The sequence below is a fragment of the Epinephelus lanceolatus genome, chromosome 6 (assembly GCF_041903045.1).
Source record: "Epinephelus lanceolatus isolate andai-2023 chromosome 6, ASM4190304v1, whole genome shotgun sequence".
NCBI classification, from domain to species: Eukaryota; Metazoa; Chordata; class Actinopteri; order Perciformes; family Serranidae; genus Epinephelus; species Epinephelus lanceolatus.
This window is the reverse complement of record NC_135739.1, coordinates 6,491,050-6,497,049: the sequence shown is the minus strand read 5'-3', so window position 1 is coordinate 6,497,049 and position 6,000 is coordinate 6,491,050. Positions and strand designations below refer to the sequence as shown.

At 43.8% G+C, this 6,000-nt stretch overlaps 1 long non-coding RNA gene across 1 annotated transcript in view; it reads right to left on the bottom strand.

Annotated features, from left to right (window-relative positions):
* Window positions 1–1,403: 1,403 nt before the first annotated feature.
* The window catches only part of LOC144463734 (uncharacterized), a 49,147-nt gene continuing 44,550 nt past the window's right edge, over window positions 1,404–6,000 (bottom strand). The window contains exon 3 of the long non-coding RNA XR_013491753.1: window positions 1,404–2,842. This is a non-coding gene — a long non-coding RNA (uncharacterized LOC144463734). The remainder of the gene's footprint in view (window positions 2,843–6,000) is intronic.

Below are 6,000 nucleotides of genomic sequence, written 5' to 3'. Positions count from 1 at the left end.
TTGTGGCCCATTTGTCTCCTCACCAATCCGTTTCAGGCGGATTCTTCTGGGGTTATGTAAGTCTCTGGGTGTGAGGAAAAAGGAGACTGGAAACTTCTTCAAATCCCAGTGGATGTGCGCGGCGTCATTTGATTAGTGAACGACACGCTGTCGGTCTGGGGAATGTTATGACAGGATCCACATCCTCTTTAGCGCTAAGCAGATGTTCCAAATTATGCTATGAGAAGTATTAATCTTTTTCTACGCAGGGAGGGGAAAGGTGTGAACAGCAACTTCCACTAAAACAGTGGATTTATTATGATAGCTTCAGTGATTCATCTTCTAATAGCTGTTCATACGCAGAGCGCTGACATTTATTCTCTACAGATGTGCACCTGTTTGAATGCACAAATGTTAAACTGAATGGCGTAACACACTGTTCACATACATGTGCACATGACTACAAATATACTCTGTGTTTGTGTGACCTGTTGAATGATTTCTCTAAGTTGATCCAGAGGGGGGCAGTGTCTCAAAAGGCATCAGAATTTACAACACCATCAACTTGAATTCTGTTATTCCTCCGTGACATGGATTTAAATCTTGTACAGAATAGATCACAAAAATAATGCAAGAAAAGTGATTTTAACTCTTTTAAATCCCACTTTAAAGAACAGACACACTGGACTTCAATAATTGACAACTAAGAGGTGCAAACAGTTTGTGTTCCTGCACTATTTTGCCACTAACTTATTAAAATATTTCTCTAATGTGAGGGCCTCAAAATGACACCCTCAAAATGTCACTTTGGGACACTGCTTTTAAAACACAACTTGCCTTATTGTGTTACAGAGCAAACACTGATTTTGCAGCTCCTAATTTTTGACGCCTAAGAGGAAATTCGAGCTCTGAATCATACAGTCCTTATTTATGAGGCTTGAGGAAAGACTTTTTTTTGCTCAGTTTTTCATTTTAATGACATTGGCAACAGGAGAAGGTCCAAAGAGGCCTGACCTCATCACAGTTAGCAGCTCCCGTGTTCGTGTGGCTCACATTTGCTGTTTTATTGTCCGCCTGTTCTTGGTTCTTGGCTAAACCCGCTCGCGCTCACACAAGTGTTCTGAGATCATATTTGGATGTCGGAGTAACAATCCTCTTGAGCCGGGTGATGAGAGTGTACTTGGGAGTTTGCTTTCACGTAAGCCGAATTTCAGCAGTTTTTGGAGTGGTTTTAAGGTTCTTGTTTAGAGCTGTTTGTGGCTCCAATGCCTGAAACCCAAGAAGGTCACCGTGCTTTCATTCGGTCATCACTGCAGGTGGTTGTATTTGTGTGTGGAGGCCTGCTGAGATAACATAACAGCCTCCAGTAGATGGTAGTAGTGGGTAACTCTAAACAAGGTTTCAGCACTGCAGAGGGTATTTGGATTAGTTTATTCATTAATCAAGGTAACATGTGATTTAATACTTAAGCTGTTTAAAGGACACCCTGATGCTGTGATACATTAAGGAACATATTTTGGTTAAATTTGTTCCTCCAGGCACCAAACCTAAAAAAACAAAAATGCACTTGCAGTAATTACATAGTACAGTTGCTATACTCGAGGTGATGACAGAGTGGAAATTAGTTTGTAAAAAGAAAAATGTGACCCCTGGGTAACTGGGATACTTAATATTTTTGACATACAATAAGGTGGCATGAGTTCCTCAGTGGAGGATATTAGAAGAGGCCTTAAGTCCAGTAATTAGAGAATTTCCCCTCAACTTAGAATGTGACACATATGAGAAGATACTTTTCTGGACATTCATCATGCTAAGTACCTAAGCGCCTGTGTCCACGTAGCATTTTTCTGTGGCAGAAAAGCTGTGGCAGGGGACTGAGAAGTGCTTCATCAAAAAAAGCACTCCTAGCGTCTTTCTTAAAGATGCTATATTAACAGGGGGCTGACTACACAACTGACAAACTTGTCCAAGATGGCACTGTATCAGTATGATGATAAAAGCCTAACACTGACCAGCAACATTCAGTGTCCGGCTGATCAGCTCCCAAATGTCAGCTTTTTGTCAGTTTTTGTCCGACATGTCATATGGCCTGGATAGGCCAACAAGCCTCTCCTCCGTTTTCGTGGTCGCGCCCTGGATGATTGGCTGCCTGAAAGGAGCAACAGTGACAGCACCAGCGCCTTCCTGGAAATGCAACCACGCAAAACAAAAGACAAAAGATGCTGGGTGTAGAACGTTTTCTGGTGGCAGCCACATAAGCTGTGTCCTCGATGGAAAAAGATGATGTCCCTCAGAAAAAAAACAAAAACAAAACTGTGTGGGTGCATGGCCTAACTAGACAATTGGAGCATAAGATGAAAGATGATGCGGGCGCTGCACTGGACCATCATGGTGAAGAGGGAGCTGAGCCAGAAGGCGAAGCTTCTGATTTACTGGTCCATCTACGTCCCAACCCTCACCTATGGTCATGAGCTCTGGGTAGTGACCAACAGAATGAGATCGCGAATACAAGTGGCCAAAATGAGTTTCCTCTGAAAGGTGGCTGGGCTCAAAGATAGGGTAAGGAGCTCGGACATTTGAAGGGAGCTCCAAGTAGAGCTGCTGCTCCTTCGCATCGAAAGGGGTCAGTTGAGGTGGTTCGGGCATCTGATCAGGATGCCTCCTGGGCGCCTCCCGCTGGAGGTGTTCCAGGCACGTCCCACTGGTAGGAGGCCCCGGGGTAGACCCAGAACATGCTGGAGGGATTACATATCTCATCTGGCCTGGGAACACCTTGGGGTCCTCCAGGAGGAGCTGGAAAGAGTTGCTGAGGAGAGGGACGTCTGGGGTGCTTTGCTTGGCCTGCTGCCCTCACGACCCGGCCCTGGATAAGCGGATGAAAATGGATGGATGGATGGAGGTTAGCCAACTTACTACCAACAGAATTGTGCAAAAGGCTGTTTCAGTGTGATTGTTGTTTGTTGTGTTGAGTCTTTCTGCCCCCTAGTGGTTGAATTCTTTTGACTGTAGCTCTAAAATATTCCCGTTAGCTTGACTCTGTTTGCCACCATTCATTTTGCTTTAAGTCCCAGCATTAATGTCACTACTGGTGAGAACCTTTATGTGAAAAATTAAAAAAAAAAAACTATCACTTCAAACCTGCATTAAGTGATTTTTTTCGGTGGTTTGGGGGCAGGAGTCACAAGCTATGAACGCAACACTGACATTATCATCTTATAAAGTTGTATAACAAATAGTTGCTACTTGACCTTGAGCATATTTATTGCAACATTAGAATTTATATAGAGTCACATCTCTGGCCAGCTGGCAAATGTATGCTAGCAAAATCCATAACAGTACACAACCAACTGTTTGCCGTATGTTGCTGGGAAGCTTGTGTACAGTGGGTTTTTAGAGTGTATTTGATGAAACAGCTGCTTGCTGCTGCTGGAAATGAGGCTGATGAGAGAAGATCATACGAACCAAAACAGTTCCTGGTCTTTAAAACAAAACAATGAGCTGAAAGACTCTAAAATGCTCTGTAGCACTGATTGGAACTGCAGAGTTGGGTGATAATTATTAATATTAAAAACTGTGATTAGGGAAGCTTTAAGTTCACGAGGAATAAAGTTCAGATATAATTCTATATGCTGTGCTCAGGCTTTATAGCCGTGGCTCACCTGTGAATGTTCAGACGAAGACCTCTCACTAAAGAGCCCAGTGTTTTCATAAGTTAATGATTTCCTCTTTGAACAAAAACACGCGCACAGGAAAACTGAATTCTTCATACCTGTTATCACGCACCGTGCCCCTCAGAGCTTAACTCTGTTCAGGCTCATGTTCTTCCAATTTTCTTTAAAGGCAGCAAATCCAATTGATACCGTTCCTAACTAAGATAAAAGAGCCAGTTGTTTTGGCCTGATGTCATCTCTAACAGTAATGAAATTGTCCCAGTGGGGGGGATCTGGTAAAAGTTTAACACAGATGATATTTATTGACAGTATATCTGGATGCAAAAAAAATTACTGAACAGATGGCCTTTAATGAAAGAGCAGCCTTTAATAGGTAATATTTAAACATCTTCCTGCCAGATGAATTGTTTTTAGTCTTTGATGGTGTTTTCTAAATGCCAGTCGTGAGATAAATCAGAAGAAATCTAGTGTTATGTTCAATAAAATCTTCAGTATAATTCTATTTCCACTTTTACCTTTTCTCCATTTAAGTATTGTTTGCACTGTGTGTGTGTGTGTGTGTGTATCCCGTGCCGAAATTGTCGACAGGATTGTTTCCAGGAGGTCATAATGACATGCAGATCATTTCATCGCAGCGTAAACTAATAAAGGAGGACAAACGACAGCTCACAAACATAATCAAACCTGACGACAAGTGACAGCCGAGCATTAGCTGCATTTCACAAAATTAACATTTAACTCCCCACCAGGGCTAAAAGTCACATTTGAAAGGGCTATGAGTAGTTCATGGAAGCGATTATGTGGCTGGCCTGTGGCCCTGTGAAGACCCTAACAGAGACAGGAGGTCAGAGGTCATGCAGACCATTAGCGGCATCATTATGGGGCTTCGCTTCACATTTACATGCTGCAGACAGAACAGAACCAGAGCTAGAGCTGAAACAAAGACAAGATTAGGGCCCTTAAAGCCGTCAGGAACCCTCTGCAGCAACATATTATATGTATGCATGTGTTTCTTTAAGAGCATTAGCCACTTGCCATCATTTCCCCCACTTCATTAGAGATGTGTCTCTGCAGAGAGTGAGCCTGATGCAGCAGCTGAATACATACAATTCATCATAATCCAGTTGATCTCTGAGATGTTTGCTGGAGCTTAAGCAAGCTTGATTTCCCTGATAACCCAGTTTGTGGAGGCTTAGACGTGCGGTAGAATGTGTCGGACAGTAATCTTAGGAAGGAGCGCTGTGAGACGGTTGCTTTAAAGAGTCCAGGGTTGAGTTACAGTTATCAGCTAACAATAGCGGCACATATGATCCTCTCCATCTCTCTCGCTCTGCTGATAATTTAACCAAAATGAGAGGCGTGTTTGCGGTGTCCGTCGTCTCTGTCTGCGTCCCTTTAGGAAGCTAAGAGCTCTGTTTCATATTCATGGGCTGAAGGGGGATGGTGTGGTGAGAGGAATTTCACCCGCCTCACTTGTCCACCACTGCTTGTGTATTGTCACACTTTGGAAACGCGCACAAACAGTGTGCACGCACAGACACATCAGCACACAAAGCCCGTGGAATGGTTTGTGACTCTAATGGCCCTTCCTTTGGGGGCACTTTTAATTGTTTGGTCATCGTCTCCATGCTCAGTGTGTCACAGTCAATAAAGCCACATTAGAGGAGACAGGAGGTGAGGGGTGAGGGGGCCGACACAGGGGGTTAGGACCTCGGCGTGGAGAGAATATAAAGCGACTAAACCCTCCCAGAGTGGCATTCTCCTGCTATCAGAGCTGTGCGGAGGACAGGCTGTCACTGTGGCCCATTGTGAGGCCAATGACTCATTCTTACTCAGGGTACAACCTTAAAAAGTCCCAGGGATTTCACAAAGTGGGGACAAACCTCTTGGATTTGCTTCAGCTCATGTGTATATGAGCATTTGCATGTGTGTACGCTGATTTTAAATGAGAAAAGGCCACACAGCAGCCCCACAACCATACCCTTCATTTAGCCAACACATAAGTCATGATCAGATATCCTTTACCTCTTGCAAACCATATAATTTTTGGTAACCTTTGCTAATGCGTAGAAAAATAACACAGAGCCTCTCAGGCAGGAAATAAACCAAGCTGAGATTTAATTTGTCTCATATGTTGCAGCAAAGGGCTCTTACATGCATGGCTGCAGCTCCTTATTTGATGTAACTTGCTTTTAAGCCGCTGTCAGCGATAGCCATAACATGTCACCAGAACCTGGGAAGTGTGTGATGGTGACTGCGATAACCCTGTGGCTCAGCCTCAGAGATCCCCGGTCTTAACTGTCACTCTCAGCATCTGCAGACCACCAAGCAAGTCTCTCTGACCTCCCTG